At 28.0% G+C, this 15,752-nt stretch overlaps 1 protein-coding gene across 1 annotated transcript in view; it reads left to right on the forward strand.

Annotated features, from left to right (window-relative positions):
- The first annotated feature begins 5,014 nt into the window (after positions 1 to 5,014).
- The window catches only part of LOC129956229 (receptor-type tyrosine-protein phosphatase mu-like), a 76,257-nt gene continuing 65,519 nt past the window's right edge, over positions 5,015 to 15,752 (forward strand). The window contains exon 1 of the mRNA XM_056068285.1: positions 5,015 to 5,581. The gene's annotated coding sequence lies outside the window, so the exon portion shown is untranslated. The remainder of the gene's footprint in view (positions 5,582 to 15,752) is intronic.

The following is a 15,752-nucleotide window of genomic DNA, read 5'->3' on the forward strand; positions in this document are numbered from 1 at the left end:
ACTTGGGGGGCGACGTATTCTGTAATGTTTACTCACATTACCATTATCTTGGAATCGTTGCCAAAGCCTGGCGATGATACTCTGGGCTATTCCAAGTTCCTCGGATACTTCCCACTGGGTATGTCCACATTCCAGACGGCCGATAATTCTACCCGTAAAAAATCATCCAAATGCGTACTATGTGTCATAACTATGCGGCTATTGCACTAAAAGGCTTATAAAGCTTTTGCGAACAATTTTACTTCTTTGCCTGTATTCCTTATACATCACTCTCTTACACTTTCGTCATTCTGAGGTACTATCGGTGTCATCTGGTAGCTTCCTGCAATTTGCATATGATTTTTGAAGATGTGTATACTCATTTTAGGGGTGATGTGTATTAAGAGTTTAGGGTGATGTGTATTTAAGAGTTCGATTTTCACGTGACTCTTAATTATCCTTAATTTATGGACATGAGTGTAGAAGAATATGCCTATATCTGACAGTTTAGAAATTAGTTCCTGGGTTTTGATTCGGGCGACTATCATTTATATAAAGCAGAAAATAATATCTATTTGTCCCTCAAAAGTACTCCTCCAAAAAGGTGGCAGAAGTGATATGGAATCTACACATGTCTTTCTGAAGAAAGAGGGAGATGGGGAGGGAGGGTTGTCTGCATTAATATCAATACTGCTGTTTTTAAACTTCAAATTCAATTATTTCTTAATGAAAATGAAGTCAAATTTCGACATTTATGTTATTTTTCTCCAGTAATTTCTGAAATAATTGTCGGAGGAAAATAGTTTAAATACCATTTTGAAGAGCAAGTAATTCTTTTCCATGACGGTTAATGCTTTATTTAATTTTCACTGATTTTGGAATGATTCTAGTCTTTGTGTAAAAGTCATTCAGAGAGTTCCCGTTCCAACTGAAAGAGCAGAATTAGGAGGGAAAAAAAAGAAGAAAGATTATGCGATTTTTTTTTCGGTCACACACACAAAGAAAAGAACGGTACTTTGGGCCATGAATAAACCATCATAAGATGGAATTCCTATTGCCGTCATACTTATGAAGGGAAGAAAAAAATGGAATCCCAAAATGCATACACAGTTTCAAGAATAGTTTTAGAAATTCAAATAACAGAAAAAACTTTCTTCAAATCAATCTTCTCAGCAATACCCCGAAGAAAAGGAAAGAAAGTCTTTAGTAAAGGTTTTATGATAATTAATTAAATAATTAACCGTTTATTAATTAGAAATTGTGTTTCCGTGTTTAAAAAAATACACTCATTGGGACCATTCCTACAGAATGAAATTATTTAAATTGTTTTATTTATTTATCTACAAATTGCTCCTGCAGATTATTTTTTATATATAATATTTATATATAAAATATTAAAAAAAATTTAATTTATGGAGAAAATTATCTTTACGCTGTTTTTGAATTCAATTAATATTCTCAATTTAACTATGAAACATATTAGACTATAAAAAGATTTTGTGCATCATAATATTTACCAATTATTAGAAAGAACATGCAACAAAAATTCTTTTTACATTATGAACTTATTACTTACTAGGCAAAAAGTATTATTATTCTAAGAAACGTCAATTGTATCATCCAGTTTATTACATTTAACGATCACAGCTGTAAACGCATGACTAACGCTTGGAAACGAATAAGAAATCGAATGCATTCGTGCGAAGTGAAAGTAGAATGAAGTCATCAATTTGGATGATTTGTAGAATTTTTGTTCTGCTTCTTATGAAAGTGTTTGCCTTTCTAGAGAACATTTCAGAAGATCTCATGCAGTTGGAACGCAACGAACTTTTTTTTCCTTGTTTTCGATTTTACAGTATTTGTTTTTGAATGAATTAATATTTTCTTGCATTTTTTTTCTCTTTTATAACTCTTTGCGGTAATAAAGTACATTTTAGATTACTGAAGGATTTAAAATATTATTTTAATTAGTGAATCTTGACGTAGAGAATTTTAAAAGTATGACTCTAATAAAATGGAGAATGTTTTTTTGGTGTAGGAGAATCATTTCTTATAACATCAAAACCAAACATAACAGCGCATATTAATTAACATTTGTAAAGGGTGTCCCAAAATCAACACAAGATTTGAATCTGCCACCATTCGTGCAGTAAAGTGTTGGATACCCTATTAAAAAAAATATCGTAGCTGATAGTTTAGAGATGATAAAAATAGAACTTTACACAATAGAACATCGTGTTAACCTACAATTTTAATTAAATAAAAAAAAAGTTTTTTTTTTAATTATGTAGGACAAATGATCTCCACGCCTTTACTGTCACATGCGCACTCTTTTGTCGAAATTTTCCATGACAATTTTGTATAAATGTGGCTGAATTTCGTTGGTGCAGCATTGAATTTCCTCCTTCAATGCACGCGTGCTTGTGGGCTTGTTAGTATATACTTTTGACTTCAAACAACTCCATAAAAAGAAACTGAGTGGTGTTATATCATACGATCTAGAAGGCCAATTCTCAAATTTTTGAACTGTGGCCACCAGACTTTCATTACTTTTGAAATATTGTTCAATAATGAAAATACGTTGTTCTATCGTGTAATACTCTAACGCTTCATTTTTAACAACTCTATCAGCTGTCAAATGCCTTTAAATAGGGTTGTCAACACTTTACTGCACGAATGGTGGCAAATTCAGACTCAGAATTTTGAGTCACTCTTTATCATATAAGTATAAGTAAACCAAATTTACATATCTTACTCGAAATATAATAACGAAGAGTAGTTTTAACCTTTAAAAATTAACTATTTTCAGGGAAAAAAATTACTGAAGAAACAATAAAAAAATGGAGATTATGAAAAATATTGTTTTAACTTTGACAAATCTTATCATTCATATTGCAAGCTAATAATTATTCGTTTTAATACAGTTATAGCCCGGTTGCAAATTAATCATATAAGTTAAATTAATAAAAATATTATATATGTATTACATATGATTAATAACTGATAATAAATTACGATTTTTATAACATACTTTAAAATTCCAATGTACAAAGGAATTAAAATTCTTTGTATGATATCTGATCTTACCAAAATAATATCTCTGGTATATTTATTAACAAATTTAACGGCTCATAAAATTTATCGAAAAGCCTTTTGTAACTGCTTCGCGGTTGAAATACCAAAGTGATATATTTCTTGATAGTATACAGTTCTTTTTCTTGGTGATTTTTAAAGGAAATTTATTTGTCTGATCTGGAAGAATGTATAAAAGAAATTGAAAAAGAAAAATGAAATTTATGACTTCAGTAATAAATATATTCATCATGATCATGCCATTTTTCATTTCATTCTTCATTACATTTCATACAAAATTAACTAAGTCAAATTTAATAAGCTAGTTTAATAAACTAAGTATACACAATTACTGGGTATTAATGCGCTGACATATTGCTTTTTTAATTATAAAGAGAAAAACTTTATAATAAATTTGAAAGAAAAAGTATATACCAAAAACACACCTAATCTTTAAAATAAATTATTGACATTAGAACTTTAGTAGTAAAAAAATAATTCTGACAATATTTATTTAAATAATAGTTTAAAGCGATAATTACTAGGAGAATATTTCTGCATTACATTCGTGAAATTCAATAATGAAAACAGATTAATTGTTTAAGTTAATATTTTTTAGTAAATATTGCTCCAAACTGTTCTGTTGAAAACAGTTTATGCATGTCAAATCAAGCAATATATAGGAAATAAACTGTGACTGTAAACATTATGAAATTAAAAAGAAAAATATCGTCAACATTTTCAAACTTAGTATTTAGTTTTTTTTACTAAAATTAACTTCTATTTTGATATATAAAGATTAAGTTATAAAAATAGATTGACATATTTAAATGATTTAAAATAACTCTTGTTAGAGAATATTCTCGTTCTTTTTCATATAGAGAATTATTAATTGTGTGCAATTACTACACTAAGGAGTTTTAATTTTTGAAATAAAGTTTACTTTGTTGGAATGACACGAATTGATTTATTTATTTATCGATCATGATAAATAATGATATTTGCTTTATTTGTTTGATTTCTTTAAAACTAATTCAAAATTCTTCACTGATTTCAAAATTATAGAAGTTGACTTTCCGGTTCTGAATGATAATTAAATAAAAATAACTAATATTTGAAATGCTCAATTATAATAAAATTCTTTCATGATCAGGATTACATAATTTTTTTTTGTTTTTATTATTTTTCATGTGTCTGTGTGCTGTAGTGATACAAAATTTGGCATTCGTCCAGTTGGAATAATAAATGAGGTCAGGATTCTAAACTCCATGTATTGATTATTTTTGGATTTGTGTGAATTTTAGATGGGAAATTAATCGTAACATGTTAGTACTCTAATTTTATCAAATGAAAATCTTTTTTTATATTATTTTATTTAAGTGTAACCGAAGAAATAAAGAATTTTCTAGCTGAAAACTAAAAATAAAAGTTCGGTTTAAAGAATATAGAAATAAAATTAGTAAAAAAAAATTACCCAGAACGTTTTTACATATGAACAAATACAAATCGATTCGAATTTGAAATATATTAAAAATATAATTCAAACAAATATAGTTTCAATGGTATTCTTTATCGAGCAATTTCTCAGTTAAAAATTAAAAATAATAAAGGTTATGAAGTTCTTTCGAAATCTATCGAATATTCCACTTAATTTTCTTTTACAAAGTATCTATCATTCACTTCACGTGATTCAAACATAACAAATCAATATCAAATAACAGGGAAAACAAGGTGTTTCACATGTAAGTACAGACATTTTCCGCGGTCCATATATTTCCAATAGCATTGAGCAACATCTGTTTTCTCACTAGAGCAAAACAAGACACGGTATTATTAGACAAGCACCTTTCATCCAAAATAAAACAAAGAAAAAAAGAAAACACCTGTGTATGCTTTTTACGCGATTGGAATTCACAGACTTTTTATATCGTCCCTTTATTAAACGGTTTCCACGTGACGTAGGCGTCGACTCAACAACCATGACCATCCCTGCCCACTGGTAGTGCGTGTTTCGAAACTCAACCTCAAAGGCGCATGCGCTTTTCATTTTGAATTCTCATTCGAAACATGGCAGACGGAAAAGAGTAAACAGAGATTTTACGCACAATCCTCAAAATCCAGTTTTTGTGATTCTACTGTTTACTACTGATGATGACCTGGTTTCTTTATTATTTGTAACTGCAGCATCAAGTGGAAACTTACTGCTGTTCTTGTTTCGTTCAAGTTCAATGAAACAGTTTTCGAGTTTTGCATTTTTTTTTAGTGTGTCCAAATGAAGTAGTTTCCAGTGCCATCACGTTTTTAGTTTGGAGATACCCTCTTTTTTTTCTTTGTGTGTGTGTATTTAAAAATAAAACGTAATCATCAGAAGGGGTGTAAGGCTGGCCTTGTGTGATGTCTACAGTGATTTCCGTCGCCCTTGACCTGTTCCGAAACAATCCTATTGTGAAACCCTTGTTGGATTTTTGTGCACCCTCTTCGGAAGTACAGTGATAAAGATCCGTATTTTCAAAAACGCATTGCTCAATCAGTAAGTTTCTATTGTTATTTCCTTCCTTTATAGCTAATCTCCAATAGAATTCGATTTTATTATCTTTCACTAGCAATATCGGATCACTGGTTTTCCGCAGTCTCCCTTTCACTAGATCTGTTGAATTTCAGTAGTATTTGAAATCGGTTCTTTCTTTTTGACTAAAATAAACACTTTAACGTGATTTCTTAGTCTGAAAAATTTGTAATTTGTTCTTATTTGCTCAAAATATTTATAGATAATAAGCTAATTAAGTAGCGCTATGAAAAGTATTTTCTATGCTATTAAATATGTGAAAAGTGTTTCAAAGTATGTAAAAGCAGTATTTAATTGTAGTGAAAGAAATATTTTACTAACAATTTTCTCGCCCTGAAATCTACATTTTGCATGCATTTATTTAAATATTAAAAAATTATGATTTGTTGAATAGTTGTATAGAAACATTTTCCCGGGAAATATTTAGCTTTTTTAACATAAAAATTTATTTTAGAAAATGTGTTTAAATCAAAATTTTGTATTGAAAATAATTGGTAAATTTTACTTGCATTATTATTGCAATATTATAATAATATTTATTTTAAAAAATAACGTGAAATTAGGATTTATTATCTTTAATTAAAATTAGTTGACTAAAACAGCCATTTTAATGAATTGCAAAGATAAAATTTCATTGAAACAGAAACGGTAAAAATTCTTGAAGATAAAACCAATAAAAAGAAATATGTTTTATTCAATTTTATCATCTTTAGTTATATTTTAAGTATTTATAGAAATGGATTTAATAAGCTGCAGATTGATACTAATAGGAATATAATGTTCTAATAAATGAAGAAGCGTTTATTGTAAAATTATAAGTAATTTAATGTACTTATTTAATCGTTTATCAACTTCGCACAAAAAGTTGTTACATGTTGCAAACTTTCTTTGTTTAACGAAACAACTAACTAAACTGACTTGTTATTATTATATTAGCAAGAATATATAAAATATTAAAATTAATAGAATCGAATAGGACGCTAAAAATTGTATAATTAGACTAGATTGCCTTTTTTGGTATCTTTTTATTTTTTTATTAAAAAATTGCAGCAGTAAGATATTGAAAAATCTCGACGTGTTATTTATTTCCCAAATTTTATTGAAGCATTACTTTTATTTTTTGTTTTAAAAAAATCGACTAATCACTGTAATTTAATCAGGTTAATTTTTTTTTAATTTGCATCTTTTTGTTTAAGTTAAGGAAAACCAGTAACTACTGTTGAAATTAAATCCATTAATGATCTTATAAATGTTTGCAATGATTTTAATAATAAACATTTGAAAAAAATAAACAGTTACTTTGTAAAAAAAGAAGCATTCAAGCTGTACAATTAAGTGTTATTTCACTTTAAAAATTCATTTATTTAAAATTAATGGATTAAAAAAAAATTAGAGATTTTAGAACCAACTGAAATTTATGTTTTGCAGTTTTAACATATATTTTTACTTTATACGAAAAGAAAATATTGTAACCAAACCGTAAAAAAAAATCGACTTCGAGTTTCCGACGAATTTTCTCGTTTTAGATCTCTCTGAGTACGAAAGGTTTTAGAATTATGTCTGCTCATATGTCAGAAAAAGTGATAACATATTAGATGAGAAAAATTTGGTATGTGGTCTTTACACCAATTTTGTTCAAGTTTCAAAAGAAACTCGTTCAAAGGAAATTTGTCCAAGTGAACATGATGACTTAAAAACACAAGGAATGAGAACAATAAAATTTGATACATGTTTCAGCGTCTAAAGTGTACTTACTCTATATCAAATTTTGAACGAAATCCGATTATGACTTGATCACGTCTCTGGCTTATATAGACTCATGCATTCAATCGTAATTTACTCAAAAAACACAACGACTTAGATAAATGAAATTTTGAATGTAATCTTGTTACTAAAATTGCAATTCTGTATCAAATTTTGATTGGCGGTCGACAAAAATGAGACTAAAATGTATATATATATATTTTTCGCTGTTCTACGAAATCAAAAATGCTCATATGCGTGACTACAAAATAAAAATTTGAACACTCTTAGCTACCCTAATTTTCATGTGGTAAAAAGGGTTGATAAAACACATTTATAAGAGTGTTCTAAACCCTCCCTTCTTCAGGCAGACCACTCACATTGGTTTATTATTTCAAAGCAAATTAGTTTTAAAATGTTTTTATAGATAAAATATATAACAATAACAGAAGACACATGGAATACAAAGTGAAATTTTTCGGCTTCTACATTTCTACTGATTTAACGTATCTTGAAAATCTGTCTTTGATATTTATGTACATTCCATTAGAATTCCATAATCACAGAGTAAAACTTCCCTTACTTTTTAGTTTTTTATTCCATAAATATATGTGAGAAAAACTCATTACATATCCATTTTCTGCGCAGATTCGATGTGTTCATATTTGACAAAAACAGCTAGAAATTTCGTTTTTTTTTTTCGTTGTTGAATTGTTGTTTTTTCGTTTGTTGTGTTGAAACGATCATTACTTTCTGAATTGCATGTTTGCATTACTACTTATATAGTTCACATTAATTGGAAGTTAAACTGCTTTATTATATCTTTTCGTTGACGTAAAATACACATGGAAAACTATTCAATTTAAAGATCTTTTTCTTATTTTTTTTTCATATTTTAATTTGTTGTCAAACTCTATTTTCGTTATGTAAATAAAATTATTTGCAATGTCAATACCACAGACCATAAAGGATCTATCCTCGTCCTGTCGAAGCATGTGGGATAAACTGAGTACAGTCATTGTAGACAGTGAGGCGAAGTTGTCACGACTCTAGTTGAGTTCTAACAACCTTCATGGGCCATGGAACAACTCTCCTGTTGGAGACATGTCCCGTCATAGTAGTAAGGTAACTCGATCCCATGGCATTTCTTTACCCACCAGGGAAGAGAGAACCAATTACGATACCGGAAGCTCATCATTCCCATATCTAGTATGCTACCTATTGGAGCTTTGTAGACATTGGGATCAAATTTTGATCCAAACCTATTAAGAAATTTGTCAATATGTTCTTCTGTATATTAGCGTGTGTGTGAAAACGAATACTTGAACATACAAGATTTAGATAAATGCAATTTCCTTTTTGGTCTTGTCACCAAAACTGTAACCCTTTTTCGAATTCTGTGATTTTTATATGAAAAAGCCCAGAATATATTTTTCTTCATTGTATAATGAGGTAGAAAATACACTTTATCGTTACGACTGTTGGTTTGTGAAAAAAAAACCGAAAGAAGAACAATTTTGATAGTTATTTACATGATTCATATTATATGCATTTTTCCGAGAAATTGAAAATATAATGATTATTTTCTTTAATTCATTTCATTTCGCTCTTCAAAGAATGGCATTGTTTGATCATTAATTAAAAAAGCAGTTTACGAAGGTAATTCTGAAATTGTATCATACCAAAAAAAAAAAAAAAAAAACTACTGCAGAAAAATTTTCGAGTTTTTGTTGTGTCTTGAATATTTTAACACATTTTATGTTGATAATTAAGCCATTTCCATCATTCCTTCGAATATTACTATGAATTAGTTACTATTAATTATCTAACAGGGGTGTTTGTGCTCCGGGGAAACCCCGGAATTCCGGGGATTTTGAACTTCGATCCCCGGAAATTCCGGGGATCGTCGTTCAAAAGGAAGTAGGAATAATAATGAATTATTTATTTTGATCTGGGTAATTTTGTTTGCTTTTAAAGTAGAAAACGCAAGGTCAGTGTGTGTGGTGAAAACTTTTCCTTTCTTTCTCCAAAGGCAGTGATAATGCGTGAAAAGGGGGAAAAAACTTCTTTTTTGTTCTTTCCTTATTGCGAGTTATGACTCATTCCCCCGGTTCTCGGACATTCTCTTCTGGATTCTTTTCGGCAAGTAGGCGCGGCAGAAAAAAAAGGGGGAGATTTCGTTCGACCAGATGTGCGATAACGTGACTCTGGGTTCAAAGGTCTTATCTCTACTGGCGTGGCGCCAATAAGTAGAGAAGGGGGATTTTTCGCCGTATTAGCTATTTGTCATTGATCGCTTCGGAACTTTTTTTTCTTCGCTGTGTAAAATTTTCGTTTCATTTATTGATGCACGTGTAAATTTTTCGTTTCGCTTATTGAAATATTTTTTTATTTATGTACGCAAGAGAATTTCATTTAGAAATTTCAGCATATGAAACAGAAATTACCCCTTAAAAATTCATATCTAATTAGTTTTACAGCATTAGATCCAGAGCTAAGAGGTAAAACCAGTACAATATTAGCTTTTGAAAAATTATCATCTTTTATGTCCCATATTTTTAGTGATAATGAAAAGTCAAAAGTAGAAGCTGAAATAAGGTTATACCAGAGTGATATTGATATCAAAAAAGAAATGCTCTACACATCTGATGAAAGTGGAAATCAAGTCAAGTGTACAATTGATAAATATTGGTCTAAAGTTTTTAATTTAAAAGATGATTTCACAAATGATTATAAGTATCCTACATTGGCTAAATTGGTCAAAGCCTGCCTTAGCTGCTTCCATGGCCCATTAGTGGAAAGTGCATTCAACTTAATGGATACACTTGTCACTGACTATAGAACCTCTCTTAAGATTGATTCCCTAGATGCAGTGCAGACTATTAAATATGATTTAATGGCTTCTAAAGAAACCTCATGTGAAAAATATGGCTCAAAAAATCCAATGACTGATCCAATTTACAAAGATCTCTTACTGAATATGAACAGAAGTTGGAAAACATATCAAGAGGACTTAAAAACATGTATTTCAGATGAGTCACCTATAAAAGTCTCTGAAAAACCTTCTACATTAGCAGAAAAGCAAACTGCTTCTACCTCTGCATGTGCAGTTCTCGAGGAAATTTCTTCAACTGTAAATGAGGAAAATAAAAGTCAACCTTCCTGCAATTATGAAGTTCACCACAAAAGAAAGACAAGCCCACAAACATCAGAAAATAAAAAAAAAGCAGCAGAAATTAGATAATTTTTTTAAAAGAATTAATTCAGGTAATTTAAAAGATTTGCATAAAATGTAGTAGTTTATATGTTTGAAAATTTATGGTTATTAATTTTGCAAAAAAAGTAATTCATTGAACTTTTATAATTAGGTCATTCAATACTTCATAATTGTAATTTTTCATTTCTCCCCCCCACCCTTCTCGAAACTCCAAAATGCCGGTAGTAAGTCCGTAAAAGTTTCCGGGGATTTTTTGGGGTCCCACAAACACCCCTGATCTAATTAATAGATATACTTCCTCCTTTTGTATATTAATGCACTAAGATTTCCAGTAGAGAATCCGCGTTCTTCTTTTATCTCTTATATATATTTTTAAAAACTTTGCTCTGAAAAATGCAATTTATTGTCCTGAGAATAATTTTTCCGCCTCCATTTTAAAATAAATAATGCGATAAAAATAATAAAAAAATAATGACGTGAGAAATAGCATGGGCGTTTCATGAAATGGTAAGTTCAGTCATACAAATCATTGCCAACAAAGCATAAGAAATATCAATAACAATAAATTGAAAAATAAATTTTTTTTGGTGTGTTTCGCTAAATCGCTTAAAATATCCACTATAATTAATCAATTTTGATTTTTTTTCTGAAAGAAAATATTATTTGTATGGATAGAACAATAGGAGGAGAATTTTGTAACGAACAACACTATATTTCTTCAAAGAATTCCTCTTCTACTAGCCAATAATTGCAATTCGCTGTAAAAGAGATAATGACAAAAGTTGCGAAATTTTAATATATTGCATTAGAAATGAATATAAAAAACGATATTATTACATCTGATGATCGAAATAGTTACGAGAACCAATGGATATAATTTTGGTACATTTACATTTGTGCTTTATTTTTATAAATGAATTACTTTTGATTGCAGCCTTATTATAATATTTTGCAAAGAAAACAACCTTTTTTTTTCACAGAAATGTTGAAGTAATTTATTGAGAAATAAGACTCTTTTTTTTCCCTTTCAAGGAAATATGAAAATATGCCATTTGTAAAAATTGCTCCGTCATTTATTACCGTGAAATCATTTATGACAATCCAAAAATGTTTGACTTGCGTAATATTTTTCAGATATATAACTTGACGTGCGATGCTTATATATTTATTGTGATAGATGTTTTTTTAAATCAAAGTTTAGAAACAGATTGCAACTTTTTTTCCCTTGTAAGATGATTAGATTATAAAATATCCTTTTTATAAAATTAAAAAAAAAAAAACGTTGCAATACATGAAGTTGAAAATATATGATTTTTTATAACATGATAATGTTTATAGGTTAGCTATATTAATTGAATTGTTATATTTTATATAATTATATTGTGACGTACACGATAAAATTCTGTTCATAATTCCTACAACGGCTCGTTGGACCTATAACTATCAAATTTAGCGCTAAGTAACTTCTTGAACAGTAGATATTCATTAAGAAAGAATTTTTTTCAAAACATTTAATTATATCTTTATTAAAAAAATCAATGAAAATTATAACTGTTTTCCTTAATAATTACTGAGAATATTATTGCATAAATTATCATTTTAAATCACTTTAAAATTCAAAAATTAAGCTTTAAAGTAATATCATCTTTATGTCCACACATTTATTCTTCTAATTTTAGTAATTTTTAAAAATGTTTTCAACTATATTTTGCACATTATTTCATTTTAATCGTTTTAGTTATTGCATTTATGCTCGCGATTATTGCGACGACGCTAAATATATTTTTATGTGAGTTTATGCTGCTATATATTTAAGAATAAATTATTAAAAATAATAGAAATATGAAGCGAACCTGAAACTTTTATCATGCTACAAAATTTTTGGCCGAGGGTTTAGAACCTCTTTAAATCTTTGTTTCTCTTATATTTTACATGATTAACGAATTACGGCTTTTGAAACATATAAAAGTTTAATATTAATTGAATAGCCCAAAGATAAATAACTAATATAATGTTAATAAAATATAATGTTTTTAATTAGCATTGAATGATTTAAAACGAGAGTAAATTATCTGCAATACCACCTTCCTTTTATATTTTGAAGAACAACTTTAATTAATGAGTTTCACCAACAATTTTATCACCGAGATCTTTAATTACATTTCAAAATAATGAAAAAAAACTGATTAATTAATGTGCTTAATTAATTAAGCAAACATTTAAAAGTGCTTGCTTTGTTAAGTGCATATTTATCGTGTAATACAGAGAGAACAAATAAAAACAGATAATTTTTCATGTTTTGAAATCGTAAAAAAATTTTAGTAATTTAAATTTTCAACAATGAATTTTCAACATTTTAATTTATGATGATAATCAGGCCATAACGATTGAATTGAGTTTAAATTGTTTTCATTTCTGCAGATCTTAGAACAAAATTAAGCTTGATTTTTCTTTAATTTAAAGAAACGTATAAGATTATTTATTTTTTATTAAGTTAAAAGAATGCATGCCTTATTTCCTTAATAATTGAAAAGATTATTATATCTTCTTAATTCATCATTTTCCTTAATTTTAGGATTATACATTTTGTTTCCCTGATAATTTTAAAGATAATTATCCTCTTTGATAATATGTTTCCTTGAAATTATTTCAGGAAGCCCGTATTTCAAAATTTTAGTTTCCAAAATGTTAGTTTAGTTTCCAAATCGTAATTAACTAAATAACATGTTTTTTCGACTCATTTGTAAGATATGATGCATAACTATGACATTATAAGAAAGACTTGAGAAATTACTTTACTTTAAGGGGAAAATGAAGATTTACTAAGAGAAGCATTAATTTTGAAAGGGGGAAAATGTAAAGGTATTTATGCTTGAAAGCTTATTTTTGAAAAAATTTTTTATTCAGTTAGACCACGCAGGATTCGAAAAATATTTTCTTATTACTTATAATGTTGCAAGTCTGATTAATTTTATCTTTTATATTAATCTTCTTTTATATAAGGCTAATGGAGATCATATCTAAAATTTTAGTTGTAATCAAAAGCTGGAGAAAACGTTTACTCAGATATTCCAAACGTAACATTTTCAAAAGAAGACTTTTCGGTATGGCTGCCGGTTTAACACGAAATTGATAAATTTATCATGTTGATATTAGCCACTTTCACGATTCTACCACCTGATGTTTTAACGGCTATCCTAAGTCCATATGTATTAGCCTATTTAGCGAAGTTCGTGAGTCAAAGACTCATAATAAAGTAGGAATGTGGAATTTCCTTTTGATCAAAGTGACATTAGATCATATAGAGAACGTCTGAGGTAGCATCATGACTTTGGCTTTAAAAAGGGATAGTTGCTTTCCTGGTAAGTTCTCACAGCAAGCTGTAGATGTTTTGTGTTTCTCTACTAGAAAAACTAGCATCAAATTGGATGCGAATAAGTAGTTTGTTGATGAAGTGTACATTATTAGTTTTTGAATAATGTTAATTGAGAACTTAGCTGGAGTGGAAAATCAATAATCTTCTTCTTTTTCATGTTCTTCATTCTGCATGAAAAATATGCTTCATATATCTTCTCTTTCTTTATGTGGAGTTAAAATACTTCTTGATTGAAAATAATTAAAGTTATCGTCATTTTACAACTTAAGAGTGACCAAAACAAAAGAAAAAGAAAACGAGTTAATGTGTTCTTATTACATTAAAACATCATCTCAGTGATAGGGGGAAATTCGCCCATAACAGTATATCTTCTCTGTATATTATAAGATGCACATTTATTGATGTACACCACATTTTTCTGCTACACAGATGATATTTTAATACCACAAGAATATATCAACTCATTTTTCTTTTAACTTGATTATTTTAAATTGTATACCGATGATATTAGTTCAGTTGATAATCTAATTCATGTATGTGGATTAAAAAGCATTTTTCAAAAGTAATGAAATAGCTTTAAATGAAATGATTAATAGAAAGAATATTAATATTTAATTATATATTAATCTTTTATTATAATCTATTAATCTTTTTAATGAAAAGATTAATAGAAAATTTCTATTAATCTTTTTTTTTTTTCAAAAATAAATGCTGTTTTTTTTTTAAGTTATGAGGGTCAATACTATTTAATTAAGACAAACATCGACCATCAGATTTTTTTACTTGCAAATTTAAGTATGACAGATAGAAAAGCTGTACGAGAGATAAATTAATATGTTGGGTAATAACATTCAATATAAATTATATCGATTGTTTTTAATTAATCATATCTCTTTGAATAATAATATAATCTTAAAATATGTGAAACTTAGACTTTAACCTACAATCAGCTCTGTATTTCATCTTTTTTTAATATCTGTCTTTCAGATCTACATTTTTTATTAGATAAAAAAAGAGTTTGCAGGTCAAACTTGAATAATTAAACTGGATAATAAAGCTCTGACCTTTATACTTCCTTATTCTTATTTCTTTTTTGAACTGATTTCTTCTTTAGCTCTAAATATTTCAATAACGAATTTTAATTTTTTCCTGACCTTAGATATTCTTACAAATGCCATTGTCATTCTTATTCATTTTAAGAAGGTCACAAGGTGAAGTTCGGTCATGTTAGAATAACATTAGTTTTCACGTGGACTTCTTTTAAAATCATATCACTATCCAGTATTTCATGCTGCTAAAACTAGAATATTTTAATAAAATAGTTTCAAATGCTATTTTCGTTTTAATAGAATTGTTTGTACAACGAATGCAAAATAGATAAGATAATTGCTACAATTTTTAATATGTTACGATTTATTTGGATTACTATTGATATGATTATTATATGATTTATTTGAATTAATAAAAGCAGCCGATTGATAAGCGATCATTTGATTGTCATAAAAACTTTTTCAATTCGATCTTGATATCTAAAAAGTAAATAAAAAAATATACATTTTCTTGCTACTGTGCTCATCAAAGTGTGTGCTGTGTTCATTAAAAATTTAGCTAAAAATTCTATTTCATTTTATAATTATTCAATTAGAATCCAAATAAGCCATCGAGACGATCAAAAAATAGAAGAATGTTAATATTTGAGCAGCTTCTTGAAAATATTTCTACATAGAAAGAAAATAATGTTAAAGCAAAAATAATCTTTTTTAATTTCTATCTTATGTTATAAAATGATCTAAGAATTA

Source organism: Argiope bruennichi, chromosome 2, assembly GCF_947563725.1.
Source record: "Argiope bruennichi chromosome 2, qqArgBrue1.1, whole genome shotgun sequence".
NCBI classification, from domain to species: Eukaryota; Metazoa; Arthropoda; class Arachnida; order Araneae; family Araneidae; genus Argiope; species Argiope bruennichi.